The sequence below is a fragment of the Cydia pomonella genome, chromosome 6 (assembly GCF_033807575.1).
Source record: "Cydia pomonella isolate Wapato2018A chromosome 6, ilCydPomo1, whole genome shotgun sequence".
Classification (NCBI taxonomy): domain Eukaryota; kingdom Metazoa; phylum Arthropoda; class Insecta; order Lepidoptera; family Tortricidae; genus Cydia; species Cydia pomonella.
Window position 1 is genome coordinate 4,639,751 of NC_084708.1, and position 21,378 is coordinate 4,661,128.

The 21,378-nt window shown below is 37.8% G+C and overlaps 1 protein-coding gene and 1 long non-coding RNA gene across 3 annotated transcripts in view; one reads left to right on the forward strand and one right to left on the reverse strand.

Annotated features, from left to right (window-relative positions):
* LOC133518774 (syndecan) overlaps positions 1-21,378 on the reverse strand; it is a 521,110-nt gene that overhangs the window by 78,279 nt on the left and 421,453 nt on the right. The gene's annotated exons all lie outside the window — the stretch shown is intronic.
* The window catches only part of LOC133518778 (uncharacterized), a 275,753-nt gene continuing 262,308 nt past the window's right edge, over positions 7,934-21,378 (forward strand). Inside the window, exon 1 of the long non-coding RNA XR_009799527.1 lies at positions 7,934-9,507. This is a non-coding gene — a long non-coding RNA (uncharacterized LOC133518778). The remainder of the gene's footprint in view (positions 9,508-21,378) is intronic.

The following is a 21,378-nucleotide window of genomic DNA, read 5'->3' on the forward strand; positions in this document are numbered from 1 at the left end:
TCCCACTGCTGAGCATAGGCCTCCTTTCATGCGCATGGCTATAAGTCCCCACGCTAGCCCAATGCGGATTGCGGTCTTCACATACACCTTTGAATTTCTTCTCAGGTACCTATGCAGGTTTCCTCACGGTGTTTTCCTTCACCGAAAAGCTAAAAATAAGCTAAGCTAAACCGGGACATTGTCATCTAAACTAGACCGTGGTAGTAGTTTTTTACTTCCACACAAAGATTGGAGCACATTCCACCGCGATGCGTTTTCCTTTACCACCCCGTATGTTTTTACCTAAGGAAACCGAGACGACATTCTGTAGGTGTCTTTGTTGATAAATTGCAGTGTTTTTTGCTAATGGCCGCCTTTTAAGACGGTTTTCTTATTTAGGTATTAAATCGGGAGGGAAGCCGGTATCCATCATGGAAACTCGAGGCTAAAATGAACAGGCATTAATCTCTCGTTCTCATAGATGTCGCATCCACGCCATTTTTAAGTCATTTGTTTTATTACCAAGGACAAGGCTGATCATATATTTTCACTGCAATTCAATTGAATTAAATTATTTATAACGCTTAAAAACACAACACAACACAACACAACATTCAAATTACAATTATAATTTATATTACATTTAAACAATAATTTAGTTAAAAAATTAATAGTATTTATAGTTTATACGTATATCACATCACATGCATATTATAATTGTATTCGAGTCCGAGTATGGATGTATTAACTGCATACTTTATTATCGCTGCACTGCATACTATACACCAGCTGGTAAACATTCTCTTGATTGTTGTGTCAAAACTGATAAAAAAGTTGCATCTTATCCACATGTGTGGCAAAGTAATCAAATGCTAATAATGAGTTGTTTCCACATTCATAAGGATGTTGGCTTGTAGAATTAACTTTTAAATGATAACATTAATTTTGAATTGATTTGGTTTCATATTGTACAGTCAGTATTTTTCTTGCGTTGGTGTGGTAAAAAAAATCGTGTTTCACTTCATTCGGTGGCAAAAAAAATTTAACCCTCGCAACATTCAAGATTCCACTTTGCGAAGCACTCGCTGCGCTCGTGGTTCAATTTTAGAATCTTTCGCTTGCTCGGGTATCAATATTAAGCACAAAAGGCTAAACATCAAGTTTGCCCCCTAAAAACAAAATATTGTTAAATAAGTTGTTAGAAGGGGTGAAAATCCATGTATTAATTAGGACAGGGCGCGCCGCGCGATACTTATGAGTGAAAAAGGTCCATCTCGCTGGCTCTTGCTTCTTATGTCAATTACACTGAAAACTTACTTCTATTCTCCACGCTCTTACGCTACGTTCTTTTCTTGAAGGTTTCAAACGGTCCGGAAATACCGAGGGCGACAGTTCATTTCACAGTAATGAATCAATGATCACACAATGAGAGTAGCACTCGGCCGAGTACTCAGTACTCGGTACTCGGCCGAGGGCACTAGCCACTGTACTCAGTTCGTGTGGTCAAGGCCTAAGTATCTACATAATGATGTGAACAAAATCACATAGTACTAAGTAACATACTACTATTTGAATTACAAAGCCACAGAAATCTCAACCGGGTTTGATAGAGGTGCGAAGACAATATGACGCGGGTCGGTCCCCCGACACTATCTGCAAACCTTTTTCCTATTTGCATTTTAGAAATAGAAAACGGCTTTATGCCGGTATACTGACACTATTGTTAGTTAGAAGTAAATCTCGAGACCGAGAGATAGATGATATATATATGAGATTCAATAGATAATGCGAAAGCCAGCTGTCACCGTCACCACTTGGTTTTTATGTACGATTAACAATGTGTAACCAGGGTGCTGTAGCCATGTCGATAAAGTCATATCGATAAATTATCGACATTTCTTACAATTTAAATTTTACTTGAAAGGATTAACTACTCGTACACCTAAAATGAACAAAAAAAGCTTTTATTCTTTTATTTATCGTGGTTATCAGGCCACGATTTTATCGTGACGATACAGGTTGGAACAATGGGTTCGAATTTTTAATTATAATGAATACTTAAATAACTACTAAAATATGTTTTCCGCAAGAATTAAATTATTTTATTATATTATAAAATATTTATTATCCATCAGCATATCTATGATGTTTATTTTTAGTGAAGATATCGAAGCTTCAATTAATCACTATTCCGTACCGCTGTGTATCGCTTATCGATATATAACATGATTAAAATCGACCAGTCCACATCCCTTAAAACCCACACATACACATTTTTACGCACTGATCCAAAGCTGTGTAACCACCAAAATGGCTGCGGCTTGAGTATTGTGCGGCAACGTGGGCTTGTTCGAGGCCTATCCCTTTGTTTTGTGATGTTTTGGACACGAAATGTTTTGAAACTGGTCTCAGAATTCACCCCTAATAAGGGCGTCTGCTATATGGCGCGGAATATTTCTATTTTTCTATGAAATTCCATTTCGGGAGAAAACGTTTTCCGCGAAATAAATCTTAAAAAATCATTGTGATTTTGATGTCGATCGCTTCAGCATAATATATTCTAGGTTTATAGGTTTCGCTTTTTTTAAATAAAAGTTTTTTTTTGTTTTGCAAAGTTTGATAAAAGGAAAACGTATAAACCTAGTATTTCATTGTGTCAGTAACATACTAAAAAAAATGGCGAATGGAAAATATTTAGAAGTGGAAAAACGTTTTCTCTTTTTGTGTGGACGACCACGTGTTATAGTATTAAGCGGGATGCTTAAGAAAAGGTGTCCTTTGCATTGGATTTGGATTCAGGTTCTTCTTGTATTGTATTGTATTATTAATTAATGCACGTACATTATAGCAAGGTTAAAGTGTCCAAAAGTAACACAATTGGAATATCGAAATATAAGCTAATATAAGCAATTCACAAAGAACGCCAAAAAGTATTCAATCCTTTGAAAGGACGCAACAATAGGCTGGATTTGAATAAAATAATAGTTTCAGGACAGACCACATGGCCTGAAAGGGTCGGAGGCTTTTAAGAAGTTCAGGGAACCGATTCTGTTTCGACAGTTTGATTTGGAGGCCTTTTTCGAACTTTTTGCCAGCATAATATCATCGGCCCGTGCGTCACGCTCGCGCCAATATATGTAAGAGCAACTACGAGCGAAATGTCCGTGCTAATGATAACAAAATAATGTGATTTACATATCGAAATGTACGTTCGAATTAGCCTAGGGGTTTTCATCTTATTTTGATATGGCCTTCATCGTGAGCACCAAGCAGCACTAGCGGCGTATGCAATCTACTGATGTGCCGAAGGAACTTTCCAAAATTGCGAAATTTTCCACATGGAAAATTTTTGTAAACTTCCTACATATGTGTATAGGGATTGAAAGTTTTCGAAACATAAAATATAAATTGCTTCTAATTCTGTATTTTTTTTCCAACTTTTTGGAAACTATTCGCAACTCGCACATCTGTAACGCAATCTGCGATGGCAGCATGGTTCCATTTTTATTCTGTCACCTTGCCTGTTACGGTCTAACAAGTATGTAAGTGTGAAAGTGACGGACATAGTGACAAGCGATAAAAATGGAAGCATGTTGCCTTGCCTGGCATCATCATCATCTTATGATCATCTTATAAGGCATTTCGCTCGCACTTATTGGTGCCGTGAAATGCCTGATGACATGACTGACGATTGTATTAAAATCAAATTATTAAAATACAATCAGCCTCCAGGTCACTTTGTCGGGTGGGTTCTTATGGCAATAAACAGGGCGAATAGGAACCCAGGGCGTCTTTCACAGGCGTTCGAGTTACATTTGTACGACAGTTTGCTTTTGTTATAGTGCCGGAAAAAATGGGTTGAATCGAATTCTTGAATGAGTTTTGAGTGTTCTGAGGGAGGGTCATGGTTGTCTTTATCGATTATTGTGGTGCAAGCATAGCATGTAGGGAGTCGAGTTTTGATGGTTTTCATGTCCTCAGACGCAAGAGGGTAGCCTCTGGCCCTCAGCACACGGCGCGTAAGCGTAGACGCGTAAGCGTAGACGCGTAAGAGTATCGTAATACGCGCCTACAACGAGAGCACTACAAGCACGTACAATTTCAAACAAGTCCGCACACGAAGCGTCGTCGTAGCGTAGCGTATGAGATTTCTGTCGTCATTACGACAGGCGTAGCGTAATACACGCGTAAATAACAAAACTTCTGACATAATCAAACAATAATAAAAAATCTTCATCTGATGAGAAAGTAAGATCGTAGTTAGATACATCCGCCGAAGACATCTGATGCCAGCCACTACATGATTTAAACTAGTGAGATTTCTTTTATAAAATGATTACGCTTACGCGACGTTTGGTGCTATGAAATCTACGAGATTGTATAACAACAACCTGAGGATGGTAGCTGGACGCCTTGACTGTCCACTGTCAAAATATTAGGTCAGTGATGGGTAGGCAAAACAGTGATTCCTCTTTCTTTTTAATTAAGTATTTCGTATTCGATGGAAGTATACTAACAAAACTATGATTTTTTATAATCTGGGGGCACGGCAGTGCCCCCACCAAGTCGAGCAAAAAAGCACGGCCGTACCATCCTTTTCTCGAAGCAATTCAGACCATTTTCGACCCCCTGTAACTTCGTTGTGGATAAAACTAGAAGACTGAAATTTTCAGTAACCATGCAGGCATTGTAAAGACACGGTATATTTCAAATTTCATTCAATTTGAACCAGTATTTTAAGAATTGTAACGGGTCAAATTTCTTAATTTTGTCACTCACTGACTCATCGATCATCAAAATTCTAAGGCACTTCTAGCAGACCTAGAAGCTTCAAATTTGGAATATAAGTAGTGTTTGGTGTATGAATCAAGGAAAAACTAAAAAATCTAGAAAAGACCGCAAAGAAAATTAAGCCCATCCAGCCAAGTCTTCAGTTAAATTTTTCAATATTGGCTTTATTCGTAACGATGTTTTATTTGTGTTTTACGGCAGTTATTATTATTGCGTGCGAAGCCGCGGGTTTAAGCTAGTCCCATATAAATATAGGCGCATGGTAGTGCCCCTGCCAAATCGAGCAAAAAATGGGTATTCCCGTCATGAAAACACGTGTAAATTAAATTCCCGTCATGAAAACACGTGTAAATTAAATTATTTAATGCGAAAAACGTACCTACGTGCGTATTCGTACTTATTACGAGTGCGTAAGGTTGTAAATTAATTATTATATACCACGCGCTGCGATGCTAGCGAGTGAGCGCGGGCCGTTACTACGCGCTGCGCGGTGCTAGCGCGAGGGCGCGGGGCGGGGACAGTGGCGGGGCGCGCGGAAAGATGAATGTCGCCGAGCGAGCAACAGCCGCGCTCATACGCGCGAGCGACCCAATGCTGTTCGGATGTGCCCAGAATTCTTACCTATAAGTTTGCGATTTTCATTGATAATTTCGATTGCTATATTAGTTTGACGACTAAAGGCTACTCTCATTGGTTTACTGATATTATTTGCTTACAATTTGGACGTTGTTCGGATAAATAATTTAAATTAAATATTGATACTTTAAGTACCTAAGTATTTATAAGGAAAAACGTAGAACTGTCTACAAAATACAAAAAGAAATGAGATCCCATCAAAAACAATACTTGTCAAAAAAACCAAGTCTCGCAACTCAGTTGTTCTGCGGTAAAAAGTTGTGAGATCCATGTAATACCAAGTCGGTTATTAATTTATTCAGTCTCTACTTAAGCGACTTTCTGTCTTAATACGTCCAGTCTCTAAGACCACGATCGTGGTCCATAACAATTGAAAATCAATTGTGTCTGGAATCTCCGTACTCGAAGCATTAAGTTGTTACGTAATAATTAACAGCATCTTATAGTGACGCATATCAATATTAAAAATCTTTAATGTTTTATATAAATATATTGAGACTTGGCCATCGCACTACATAAGGCCAAGACTCATTTTGCGTCATCGCCAGCCAAGTAAGTATGTCTTTTTTAAAGTATTTTCAGGCTATGTTATTGGACAAGAAAGGAATGTTATCATAGGAATATTTGCTTCTCCCCAAAACTTCCACAATCAAAACAAGTGTGTCGTTAATTGGACAGTATTTGGAAGTACCTTTAAATGAGGACATACGTATAAGCCAATGCACTCAGATGGTCCGTAAGCTAGCTTCTACTTGAAAACCTTAACTTGCTATCAGACAGACAAACTTGGTAAACCTTTAAATATAAAATGGTGAAATGTTATTACATTAAATATTAAAGAAATATGAAGCATAATAATCCTTTGTATCATGTGATAATTATAATTATAACATGATACAATGATAATTATAATTATTCCTAGTAAAACTCATTAACATAATTAATTAACAGTTTTCATGTGCGTGCTTTATCCCTGAATCACACTAATTGATTATAACACTACAGTAGTGCAAAATCAAGGCTGACACCGTCACGCTAAAATTGAATTTTCTCCTTCAATAGAACCAATTATCGTGTTCAGGGGCCTTATTCTGCCTAACAGGATGTAATACAAATCTAGTCTAGGTTTACTCTACTCCAGGGGTCTCCAAACCCCGGCCCGCGGGCCAAATCCGGTCCGCGGACACCCTATGCGACAGCTCACGTTCCACGGATCCCAGACTCCAGGGGTTCAGCATTGAAAGTGAAACTGTTCCTAACAGCAACTAGACCCCCTCCGCGGCGCAAAAACCGATGGTGGCCCGCGCGAAAGTTTCTGAGGTGCAATATGGCCTTCAAGTAAAAAAGTTTGGAGACCCCTGTTCTATTCGATACCAATTCAACACTGCATAAAAATATCAAAGACGGTGGCAACCTCGAGAAGCTCATTGTGACCGGCAAAGTGGATGGGAAAAGGCCTGGACGCGGACGCAGTCCATACGTTGATCTGACCAGATCCGCACCGCTCTTGACTCCTCATTTCACATGGCTCTCCACACCGCCAGACACAGAAACAGATGGACAAAGATCGTAAGAGAGAATGTGGTACAAAAGGGAGGCCACGACCCTCAATGTTGAGGAATACGATGCAAGGAGGAGGAGGAAAAATATCAAAGCGAAAAGGTAAACACAGTACGGGGTTTAAAGACAGGAGTATATAGGTGCTAAATAGTAGGCAACGTGCATGTGCCAACCCTGCAGTTATAAGAATCCAAAGGATCATGGTAGCTGCTTATCGTCGAGCAAGATTGTATGCTTTTTCGCTACCAGCATGGTATTAATTAAAGAACAAACAAAGAATAATTTTAATTTTGTTGTCACCTTAGAAGGTGTAAACATTCATTTGGTTCACGGGACCTCACGTGTATTTTTCTAAATTGAGCGAAACTAAGAAAAAATATCTACCTCGTGAGTAGAATACTTTCTCTCGGTTTCGTTAATCATAAATCTTCACTTCGCTTTTCAAAATACCGAGTCTATGTTACGAAATTTTGGAGCGCGTATAATAAATATACATCACGTTCATAACGCAAATAGAAACATAAACAAGATTTACTAAAATATACACTGTTTATCTTAAGATTAGGTCGAATAAATAAAAAATACACGTAAGGTTATGGGAGTAGCCAAGATTCTTAAAGATTCTTAGGGGCTTAAAAAGAAGCCGAAAAACCTCACGTGATTTGTGCACAAGCCCTATGAAAGAGTGATAGAGAGGCAGATAAAAAATGTTTTCGTTTTTCGCGTTAAGCCCTCTGAATCTTCCATGTGTGAATTACCTCCTAATTTACACGCGACGCAATCGTAACTCATTAACGGAACTAAACCGTGTTAGCCACCTGAATGAGACACACGGTTAATTTGACGTTTGTAATGCCATTATTAGTAGGCGGAATTCAATTTTGGAATTGTGTGGTTGTTTATTGAAGGTTCGTAATAGAATTAAGCTCGGTGTATATTCGAAGTTGGTTAGCATCAGGTGGAATTAGTGTTTTCGGAACCGGTATTCTTTTTGAGAACCGGGAATTTCGGTACTTTTGTATTACGGAACCGGGATTTCCCGGTTTTTTCGGTATTTTCGGTTCTTGCTAGTTTTTGTCATAGAAAACAAGGGTTATGCTTCAAAAGTAAACTAAAATTCTGTATTCAAGTAACTTTAATTCGAAATTTTTTCTTCTATTTTCTGTTCTCATACCTAGTAGTAGGTAATTATATATAAATCATCATCACAGGCCTTTGCGTCTATTGCAGACGATTTAAGCATTGCTGTTTAGACAACGGGTTTGGTGACTGTGGAGGCCGATGCGTGAGCGGCACGACCTCCCACATTTTTGGCAGAAAAAGCTCATGCCACCTGAGGTTCCAGTCCCGATTTGCTTTCTGCGACACCTTCTGCTATCTAACGTAGTAAACCAGGCTTGGTCGCATAGCTTTCTCCCCTCCACAACACGCTTGCGCCATCCATCACGGTCTTCAGCTAAAGTTTCCCAGGCATGGTGGTCGATTTCAAATGCTGACATGTCTCGCTTAACACAGTCTTTAAAGCGCAGCATCGGTCTTCCAACGTTCCTTTTAGCATACGCAACTGCACCAAGCAAGACACGTCGAGGTATTCTAGAGGATTCCATCCGGTGCACATGCCCCAGCCACCGCAAGCGTCTCTGTTTGAGACTCTGTTTGAGTTATATAAATCAGACTATAATTAATCATAGTGTTATGTTATTGTTAGGTACTAAAGTAAGTATTTACTGTCAATTAAAGGGTAAAAATAAGGCAGTCATCTTAGATTCCTTAACATTTAGAATTATCTTAAACATTTTTAAAGAAAACAAAATTAAACTATTTTCTATTCTCATACCTAGTAGTAAGTAATTATATATAAATCAGACTATTGTCAATCACAGTGTTATTCTTAGGATCTTAAGTATTAACTGTCAATAAAATGGTCAAAATTAGGTAGTCATTTTAAATTCCTTAAACATTTAGAATTATCTTAAACATTTTTCAAAAGCAACAAAATTAAACTATTTTCTATTCTCATACCTAGTAGTAAGTTATTATATATAAATCAGACTATAATCAATCACGGTGTTTTTGTTAGGTTCTTAAGTAAGTGTTAACTGTCAATAAAATGGTAAAAATTAGCCAGTCACCTGAGATTCCTTAAATATTTATAAATATCTTGAAATTTTTTCAAAGAAAACAAAATTAAACTTTTTTACCAAAAAATATTTAAAAATAATATCTCTTTCCGTCCTAGCAACAGCGAGCGAGTGTAGGTAGTTATTGGTAATATCGAGCGCACCATTAATTTCGCGCGTTATTTATTTTAACGCTGAATTATTCACGTTAGTTTTGAATGTTTGAATAGTAGAAAGTGTGGAAAATTAAAGTAAGAGTAAATAAGTAAATAGTAGTGTGAATCGCTTAATAAAAATAAAATTCCCGAAAGTACCGAAAGAACCGGGAATCAAATTTGGTTTCCCGGTTCCATTTTACTGACAAAAGAACCGGGAATTCCCGGTACTTTCGAGACCGGGATTTCCCGGTTCTGAACCCTAGGTGGAATCAACGAACTCATTATCTATGGGTCACCCCACATTAGCGTCTCCCGAGCGTCGGCATCTAGTCAACTCTATGGCTACTGCTCGACGCAACGTTGGCGCAACCGCGCAGCGACGCCATTTTCCATAGCACTGACTAGACACCGACGCTCAAAAGACGCTAGTGTGGGCTGGCTATTATACCTAAATAGCGGCGGCAGCGTTAAGTCAATTAAATTAAGTAACAAAAAGTTGTCATTCCAACAACTCAAACATTAAACATACTTGTCACTACTATATCTACCATAGAGAACTTTTTTTGTGAACGTTGAGAGAAGGTTTGCTGCAACCTGCCCTAAGTATTTTATTCATCGTCGATGGGTTTTTGGTAATGCATACTTGTACTACACCAGCTCTTCAATTCTTCTGAAATACAAGTAGTTATGACATCTAAAAGTTGAAGTACCTACTCTGCACCCACCACATAAAATAAAATCCGATCTCAAGGTACATATTGGAACCCGCAGTAGCGACCGCAGACGACAACTGCAGATTTCGTGTCGCGGCGTCATGTCGGTGTGTTAGTTTTGCAGCGCCGTATCTAGTTGGTTCCGAGTGTCGCTGGCTTCGTGTGGCTATCTTCGTGTTCGAATGGTATTTTATAGAAATATATAGAAACCGGACGCGGCGAAGTGTCGTTTGCAGTCGCCTCACGTCGCCGGGTTCCGGCTTGTACCTTTACTTCGACATAATAAACCAAATATTACACATTATTCTAGACTTATTAAACTGGAAACACGACACTCTCGAAACCCGCCTCTTCTCATAAGTTGTACTCCAAGTAATTACAAGTACAAATTATAGACACCTGCGAACCAGTGAGGTTTCACAATTAAGTGGCAGCAGAGGTAAGACGGAGGCACTAGTGGTGGGCCGTTTACGGGAATATTTACAATGTTTCCGGGAACACTGCCGAAATAGTAGGAAATAGTAATTACAAGTACAAATTATAGATAACTGAGCACCAGTGAGGTTTCAGAATTAAATTGCAGGAAAGGCAAGATGGAGGCACTACTGGTGGGTCGTTTACAGGAATATTTACAATGTTTCCGGGAACATTGCTAAAATAGTCGGGAATAGAAATTATCGACATATGCTAACCGATGAGGTTTACAATTAAGTGGCAGCGTGGATTATTACTAGGAACAAAATACAAATACTCTTTATTGCACACCTCAATAAAAACAATACAGAGAGAAAACAGCATCAGAAGTAGAGGTAAACAACAGGCGGTTTTATCGCTAAAAAGCGATCTCTTCCAGACAACGTTTAGATAGCGGAAATCATTACACAACATTAGGAACATTAGGAATTAACTTGTAACAATATAATAAATCACGATTTGTATCTCTGACAAGTAAATTAAGCAAACTGGTAAGTACGTAAACTATTTCTCGGTTATATCAACAAGTACCATATTGCTATAAAACATAAGTTTTTGGCAAAAATTTCATTTTTGGTACAAGCTTTTATCGCTGACTGTACTTTTCTTTCCACAGGCAACTAATACTCATCGAGCAAATTTTAAAAACCCCAAACACAATTAGGTTGCGTTGTTTTATCACAGAGTTCCTATGTCCACCTCTTGTCTCCATCATCAGATCAGATCGATGGTACCATAATATTGCATTGTCACCCGACTTACATATGTATGCAAGTTTTCAGCTCAATCGGAAACCGGGAAGTGGATCAAATTTAACTTGCAAGATTTGATTACAAACAGACAACGGTCAGGTGAAAGTAAATAAAAGCTTGTAAAAATTGAAACATAAAACCATTCTTAAAAATCTTGAAAAGTAAGGACGTTTAATAAATGTCATTTTTTTTTAAATAAATGTCATAATGTTTAAATATGTTAATTTGGGATTATTCCTCTAGAGCAATAATTAATCCGGGAAATATACTCATAAAAGTCCCTTATATGAGACATTCCCAAAAACGGGCGAATATTCCAGCAGCATCATCACTAGACTAGGCAAGATCGAGGCAAGAAAGCGGGATGTAGGCAAGGGGGCACCTATTGATCGCTGGATGTGTGAAATAACATTGCTTGTTATTAATTGGAAACCTAAGTTTTAAATTGCTTAGAGCTTGATATGAGGAATTAGAACAAAAAAATATTACTTTGCTAAACCGCGACAAGATAACGTGCTAGTCAATCAGTGCCACGTTATCTTTTCCCTGATTAGTAAAGTAATATTTTTTTTTGTTTTAATTAGAATGGATTTCTGCAAAGTAACGCCTGATTCTATTAATTTTTACTATGAGGTAAAAAACCTTTATCGCGAGATTCATGTTTCGCGTAAAATACCTGCTGTTTTCGGGACTCTAATAATTTTTTTTTGATAGATTAAAACCTTTTTGGGAAAAAACGTTCTCATATTTTCCGAGTATCTTATTACGTTTCACTTTGACAAAAATCTTCGTATTTCGTATCGTAGCCTCCGCCCTACCTACCCAATTTTTTTCACGATGACTTCCGAAAGGCTTTACATCTATGTAATATATATATATTTTTATGTGTAAAAACTAAAATTATTGCAAGTTAAAATGCTACTACTCTAAAATGACGTCGGTTTTAAACAAATCTCATTAATATTTCAAGCCGCTCTCATTCAAGAAATCTTCGGCCACGTGAATAACACCGGCAGGCCATGCCAGCGGATATATTAGTTTAATTACGGAAGAACACGAGCGCGAACATAATTTATGCTCGCTTCGGATGAATTATTTTGCACGTGATGAGAATATACGCTGAATTTTAGATCCTAGGTTTTCTATAGGTAAAGTTTAAGTTCTTTTATATGTGTAAATTTCTTTCATCGCATCGCACGATTTATATAAACGTTGATAGACTGGATTACACTACACTACACTGGATTTCAGATTCTAGGTTATCCGTGTATTATTTGTAAGTTTTTCTTTCGTTTTTACTTTCTTTCATAGAACCCGATGGTAACACAGTACTAATATAAATATGTACATACTTATATTAAATGTTAATAGAGATACCGACGCGCAGAGCGTGTCTATAGGTAACTATCATTGATGGTAGGACCTTGAAATTAGAAACATTCTTCAAATAATGGTAAAGCTCTTGGGTTGAAAGTTTTTTAGCTACTTTACGCGGACAATGTCACAGACGCTTAATAGTATCGTAATACGCGCGTAGAATTTCTTTTATGAGTATGAGATTTCTGTCGTCATTACCACAGCGTAATAAACGAGTAAAAACAAAACTTCTGATATAATCAAACAATTTAAAAAAATCATCTGACAAGAAAGTAAGATCGTCGATACATCCGCCGTAGACACCTGACGCCAGTTACTACATGGTTTCAACTAATGAGATTTTACTTATAAAACGATTACGCTTACGCGCCGTGTCCTGAGGGCCTAAGTTTAATATTTCAACGATTCATATAACTACTTAATACAAAAATATACGGCCCGATTCAAAGAATAATTAAGACACGTTTAAGATTTTGGAAAGAAAAGATCGATAGCTAACCGACATCATGTCAAAATTGAAGTCTATTTCGATTCCGCTGTGATTCCCAATAAGATCTATCTACGATATTTCTAACGTTAAAGTGACATTGGTTGCCCGAATCGAGCTGCTTGTGTCAATTTTACAACATACAAACGATATCTAAATGAGAACTTATCTTTATCGTATTTCATTCTTCGAATCGGGCCGATACTTAATATAATGGTTAGACGAGCGATGTTAGGCGCTTTTCCCATAAAAATATATACCTTATCAATAAGCAACAATGTTACATGTACCTTGTTCCGAAGAACGTCACAAATACTATCTAAAAACCCCAAAAGGTCTGTAAAAGCCTAATATCCAAACATAGGTAAAACAAACCCCCATAACAATTTCGCAATAAAATCCGCTCCATACAACCGGCGCGCAATATGGCGAAATTTAAATAAAATAATAGTTTCAGAACGAGCATTCTGTCTTGCCACGCTGAAATGGTACAAAAACACAACGTTCAATGACACATAAGGCGTTTTTCCTCTGGCGAGGTCGGAAGGGCCTGCTGAATGTCGAAAAGGGACGCCGTCGCCATTACGGGGCCTTTTGATCTCGCGCCGGACCTTGAAGGGCTTATAGGGATGTGACAAAAAACAAATTTAATTTGGAAATGCCGAATAAAATGTAGGAATTTTGTAAGAGCGCGTGTGTATACGGGACGATCATTGCATAAGGTATATAATAATAATTGCACCCTTTTCTTAAATTTGTTTTAAAGACTTTTAGATAAATATTAGGCATTGTCAAGCTGGGCGCAGTACAGTTAAGTCGCTCGCACATGGGGTAGCTAGTTTTTGGGTTATAGTTATGCTAGTTCGTTGGACCAAGGCCAGGATTAGACCAGCGGACTTCGGTTTCATCTGGAGATAAGACATACATGTTCATAAATATCGGTCGCGTATACGTAAAAGTGTTTTGACTTCATATATGTAAAAATTAACGATAATTGTGTAAACACCAATATCTATTATTTAGTACTAATCAACTATGTATATTGGGTTTTGGAAATTGTTGCATATAAAATAATCCCCTGACCTGGTTGTAGTAATTGCTAAACTTTGGGCTTCGTGCGACTTCGGGTTTCTTCGTGTGCCTTCGATAAGTTTCGTTCTTCTACCCAATGAAAGTCGTACGCTCGTCAGTATCTGTATCTCATCCCAGCACTAGGAAAGGGTCTGATCAACGACTTTCCGTTAATATTACATGCGACTGCGTACAAAGCTAATGTTTCGTTCTGACCGTTTATATTCCAAGGAGCCTGCGTGCTGTAGTGGTCTCGAGATAAGTAACTAGTAAAACCGTTTTAATATTCGATTACCCCTATTTCTCCAATCAATATTAGGTTTTAGTACAACATTGGTCAATAGAACTGTCATTTTAGTATCAGAGATATTAATAAGTTATTGGCAAAAAAAAACATTTTTGGTACAAGCTCTTATCGCTGACTGTATTTTTTTCTTTCCACAGACAACTAATACTACGAAAATATTCAGAGTAATATTAAAACAAATTTTAATTAAATTAGAGACGGTATAACGCTCCGCTACCCAATACACGAAGTCAGCTAGAATCCATTGTCAATTTGCAGAATTACAATTCCTAACCACAACTACTACATATAATTTATTATACCTTCCCAAGTTGAACCTACATTTTCTAAGCGTATTCCAAACCCGCTCGATAAGAGCACGTGAAATTTAAATTAAAATCGTGCAGAAATATGAGCGTCATTTGTCGCGCGCGTGCGACGATCCGAGGCGGGGGCGTTCCAAACACTAGAAGAACACGGGTAAATGGAAGACCATAGAAGAAAGATACCTGACTGGCTAACGTGATTTGCGTTCTCGCGCGCGACTCCATACTTGAAGTCGCGCTAGATATATTTATTTGACTTTTGTCTTGTTCAAACACAAACGTCAAAATAACATGTTTATGAATAACGCTATAGGTAGCGTGCATGAACTGTAGGAGGCAGCACAGAAGCCGTCAGATTTTTGGCGCGAGGCATAAATGTGATGTTTATTGTTCCGATGTAGCCCACAAGATGGCAGCACTTACTATGCACAAGAAAACACGTGACGTGTAAATGTACATGTTTATGGTTCCGATTCAGGCCATAAGATGGCAGACCCTCCAACGCGCACGGTCCCTATTAGAAAAAAAGATGGCCGTGATTAGAGCTTTGTCACTATTTTTACAACGAAGTGGGCGCCCAGGTCAAAAAAAGCGTTCTATTCGTGTAGTACTCGTACCTACAATTTTTACTAGTTGGCCACTCTTAGGTCGTTTTATATAAAGTTACAAGATCGATATTGTTTACAACCAAATGCATCTTATTCTTACAACAATATTTGAAAGAAAGGCAAACTGCAGCAATCTTGTAACTTGTAGCATCATAAAACGCGACACTGGGCCTCCATAAAATTACAAGTTGCAGTTAGATGTCGCCCGATAAGAAATAGGCCCCCATTTCTATACTTACTTACCGAAGGGTGTCGAAGTCACTGTAATACAAGTTTAGACCTTAACTCCCTTGCACTCGGTAAGAAAGGCTACGAGAGCAGGCATTAAGCTTGGCGGCTTGCACGCAGCCAGAATACGTACGGTACCATTACTCAATGTAAGTTTACCTGAAGTCACAGTACACGAGTTTGCCTGAGACCTTAACTCGCTTGCACTCGCCATGAAAGGCGACGAGGGCAAGCATTAAGCTTGGCGGCGAGCGTGCAGCCAGAATACGTACGGTTTGGTTACGTGAGTAGTTTACCTGAAATAAAGAGGTTATTATTAGTACATTTTAAATTAATCATAGTAGAAAGAGTTTTTGGAAATGCGAAGTACTCCAACCAAAGAAATAATTGGGAAAGGGGGGCTAGATTAACAGCATCATCAATCTAATTGCATATACCATCTTCGTACCAATTAATGTCAGTAAAAAATAGCTTCCTACTAGACGTACCTAGCAATGGCCTCCGCCATTGTACAGACTCTTGACAACCCTAAATACTCACTTCTTGAAAAATCCCATGTTAAAGCGCAAAGGAATATACCTCAGGAGGCAACTCATTCCACATTTTTCTGGAAAGAAACCGTCGAGATGCCCGCTTATTCGTGGTGTGCCATGTATAAGTGGGGATGAGCTTTGCTTTGTGGCGGTGATAGAAGCGAGACGATGGCACCAATCAAAAAGTTCTTCGTAGCATTCCTCATTGTATAAACGGTAGAACATACAAAGAGAGCAAATGTCTCTCCGAAGGCTAAGAGGTGAACCCGTGAGTAAGTTTGGGATCGCCAACAATTAAAACTGCCAGTTGTTGGATGGAGTCAATCACAGCTATAGACTATTGTCGAAAAGACTATATCCACCGGGGTTCGAATACAACATGTCAGTTACACAATCCATTATGTGTCAATTGTTGGCTCTGTTTTCTAGTCTAGTTGTGGATAAATACTGGTTTTATTTCAGTCACGTTCTTCTGTTCGAAATTCAAGACGGTTGATCCACTTAGCCTTTACGTTAAGCTGAAACCGACATTTACATACGTTTCTAAAGTAAAAGCTAAACTAACAACCTGTCTAGGACGAATGATCTGAATTCTAAATAGCCTTACCTAATACCTAACGATTGGCCCTTATTTTTGAAATAAAGACACTGCCACCCTTGATGATGCTAACACTGATGGACTTTTATGTCTGAAATAAACTTTTTTTTATCGAGTCGAATGGGCCAATCATTTTTAGCCATTTTTAGTACAGTTTAGTACCCTTACTAACATAGTTTAGGGACGGTTTGCCACTAGATTGAGGGTTTCCTACCTAAAGGGTATCAACGGCGACCAAAAGCCGTATTTTGGTAAACTTTAGAAACAGTCTACAATAATGAAGTATATTGTAAAAATATAACGGAATTCCAGTGAGTTACCAGACGACAACAACATTTTCATGCACCAATCAGCGTGAGCGATATTCAAGGTCGTATCAAAACCTAAATTGTTCAATCTGAATCGACCTTGGGTAATGGAAGTGTTTTATGTATTTCGATTTCACAAATTTACATACACCTCGCCTCCAGCCGTCATCACAATAAATACAATCTGTCCCTGAATGATCAAGGAAAACTTTATATAACATCAAGGAAAGCATTTCGTTTCAGTTGACGTTTTGAAGAGATTTTCTAAGATTAAATGCAACATAAAAGCTCGTTTTCCTCAAACAGATTATATTTTATGTAGTCGATGAGATTACTTAAAAAGTAAACATGTTTCTTCACATTTAGGGGAAGACTTTTCTCCGGAGATAACATTTAGATAGTTTACGACGGTATTTATTGACTGGAGAATTACTTCATATTTTATAGCTGCAAAGTTATCAAGATTTTATATGCGGCATGATAGTCATTTTACTGGCAAGATAACTCCTCATTGCTTAGTGTTCTATTAATTGTATATTAATGGTATTTTAGTAGTCGTAGAACACAGAATTATTGCACAGAACACAGGCAGAGACATAATACAGAGATAATAATCAATGTGTACAAAGGCGAAATTATCCCTTTTTTTTAATTTCTCCCCTCATGTATGTATTAGAACTTATTTTCATTGGTAATGCCAAAAAAGTAAATAAATAAATATTATAGGACATTCTAACACAGATTGGCTAAGTCCCATGGTAAGCTCAAGAAGGCTTGTGTTGTGGGAAATTAATTTAAAATTGACAGAACTATTTTAGGAAGGAATGAAGGATATGTGATTGGTTGTTTATGTCGTGTTTTTTAACGTGAAGGTGTCAAAAGTCGTTTACAGTTTTTGAATATCTTACTTGCATTGGCGTATGAATGTAAACCTACTCGTAAATTCTTGGGTGTAATAATGTCTAACTTACTACCTATTTCTTATGACATTTCTGCGACTTTCTGTATAGGATTTGTGACACATCTCACATTGTCCTTAGATAGGTTTTAACAGAGATGGTGCTGTTATGTTATAATGTAGTCGAGTGTTTTTAAATTGCAATTTACAGTTATATTCGCTAGGGATATTAAAACGCTACACATAAGGTGACCCAAGCATATACCCAAACCCGAACATAGGTCGCCGAAGTGGGACTCACCGGCTACAGACTAGAAACTTAGGGCTGCCGAACTGTTAACAACCCTAAAATTTGCCTAAGGACATCGTATAATTATTAAAGGAACTTGAATTAGCCCGCAAGGAGTCATTAGGGCTGCCTCGTTGCTCGGATAGATTTCAAATAAGGTGTAATCAGACTTCTCCTACCTATGAAGACTTCTAGCTATATTATTTAATCTTCATTAAGTAATAGAGCTCGGAGTTTTCATATACAAAGTGGCAATCTGATATTTATAATTGTTGGACGAACGAACGAAAATTGTAGGAGCCAGAAAGTGTGTACCGACGACTAGAGCGTGGGCGGTAAATCGCAGATGACGATGGCGTGACATTAGAGAGGCATGAAATCCATATTAAGTATATTCTACAAATCTCTTAATAAAACTGTTCTACTTGCAAATAACAAAATGGGTCAAAAGGAGAAATAAATTATGTACATGTAGATTTATAAAATAAACTGCAGGCCGAATTTGATTTAATAAATGGTCAAGGTTTTGATAAGACCTTGACAATCGCTCACGCCGGTTGATGCACGCGAAATGCAATCAAGAGTCGTTTCGTTAGAAATTTCGCTCGCACTTACTGGTGCGCGTGAGATGCCTGTAGACATCAATAACAAAATGTTAAATCGGAATTCCCTAATAGTGTAATCAGAACATTAGAGCGGCCAGAGTACTCGAAAATATCTGGACACGTACTGTAACGTCAGATATTTGTTAACACACCTATATATCTGATGATTCTATTAAATAGTCCATGATAAGTGACGGTCACAAAGCTACAAAATTATATTGGTATAAAGAATCGCGACTTATAAAGATTATAAGTCTTCATTCTTCTCTTCTCCGGAATCAACGACTAGTCAGTTTGAATAGAGAACACTCTTTTGTTTTCTCGTTTAATTGTGATTGGCTGCAGGGTTGGATAATGGCCGAATGGTAATAAGGCTAGAAGTAAGATTTAGGGGACGTCTGAATGGAAATAGCCGTGGGGAGGTTTCTGATCTTGTTTATTGGTGTTTATTTCAGCATCTTATGGTAAAGAACGGGTATAGCTTTTGAGGTAAGGTTTTACGACCGGTTCAAGCGACCATTTACAGGCAGAAAGGACGGTATACACATAAAGGGTGTAAATTTAGTCATCTGAAATAATTTACGTTGTGAATATAAAGATCGCACTGAGCAACTTTTATTATGGGGCCAACGCTCGCGAAAAAAAAATTACTCTCCCATAGAAAACATCAGATTAACCAAAATGTATTGATTTATTTAGTCGTACGGCACAAGTAGTTAAAAAATATAGGCAATTAATTAAAATTTAAAAATTACAACATAATTATAAAGTCAAATGTCAACATTCAGTGTGCTCAGCCATGCAGTTGCGTGGGTTGTGAGACCCCTGCAGCGACCGGTGGTGGTGCTAAACGAGTGACAAGCTTGAGGCGAAATATATAGACAAAGATTGCAAGAATTGCAATGAATACATTTGGACATGCGATTGGCTAATCTTCGGGTCCACAATTGCACAGTTGCTCCCAGAGCACCTTCACTAGAGATGTCGGACCTTCTGTTCGCATCTTACAGGTTAATATAGAAGGTATAAGCGCTGCAAAAAGTGACCAAAATGTATGAAACAGCCAAATTGTTTCATGATTTCGGGGTTGATTCCATAGTAAAACTTGAGTATAACCTATATTCACATCGTTTACTTTCCGGGATGAATAAACAACAGTGGCGGATCGTTCAAAGAACTCGATTCCCACCGGCTTGTCTAATTTCAGCCCGTTGAGTACTTTCACGATCGGCTCATGAAGAAAGGAAAGCAAAGTTAGCTCCGGGTTCCCTACGAATATTTGTGACACGCCGCCACTGATAAACAAGTACGTGTCGGGCCAGGCGTAATTGAGGGTTCCGTACTTTGAATAAAAAGAGAACGTTTTTTTGCCATAAACTCACTAATGGCTTAACCGATCTGTTTATTCGGTATTTAATTCTTTGTAGGAACGCCTGGTTCAAAAAATACTTAGTAAACTATCACGGTTTTTCGGACTTTCGAATTGACTATTTTCTAAAGTATTCATTTAATCAGAAAACTTTCTAGACACCTTAAAGTTGTTCTTTAAGACTTATTGAACGACACGAATTTTACTTTTATTTTTATTTTAGCTCCATGTCCCCATGTTACATTTTACATGCCATGTGGAGCTCCCTCAAATAACTTAATGAAAACGTGTCCATTTCATTTTGCATTAAAAATTACCCATTTTCATTGTTCTCAATCTAAACTTTTCCATCTGTTTGATTACGACAACATTGGCCATTGCGGACAAAAACGGTGGATAATCTTTTTATGTCCTCTTGTTACACCGCCCCATTAGCGAAGGGGAAACATATTTGGGGCCGTATCGCTGTTACTCTGATTTCATGACGCGGGATTTTGTTTTGGAGTTGGTAATATAAATTGTAAATTTTTTACGTATTTTCAGTGATAAAGCCAATTTCGATGGCCAATTTTTTTAAATATTTTAGCAAAATTAATCTAAAGTAATGTAATATGTATTGCTTTCGATTCCTGAAATGGATGGTTTGTGTCAGGTTTGTAAAAAAAAATATGTCCAAATGTTGCCAACATCGAGTAATGTTCAGATAGGCCTCCCCGTACTGCATTGTATTTGTAGCTACTTCGCACATCACGACCTCGTGGGGACTGGCGATTTTTCGTAGAGCTTCGCTACGAATGATACGACACGGCGTAGCATTAACATTGTTTTCGTAGCAATGCGTAGCTACGTTCAAATGAACCAAAACGGTTACGTACGCCCAAACATACTCATATACGGTGTTAGAGCAAGATGTAGCTATCTGTTAGTGAGAAAGTAATAGCGACAGGTACCATGTAATTAGAAAATGGCTTTTGCAGGATTTGAAAGGAGAGATTTTTTTTTTTATAAAATCGTATAAAATGTATTTGCTGTTTGTCAATTTGAATTATTTTTACAGTGATCAGAAAATTGAATAGGTACAATTGAGTCGCTTAGCTTCAAACTCAGGAAAATCCATCTGTCAGATTATGCGATTATGGTATTATGAAATACCTTTTTAAGGTAGATATTTGCTGAGAGGGTCGAATGGATTTATCTAAGTTTGAAGTTAAG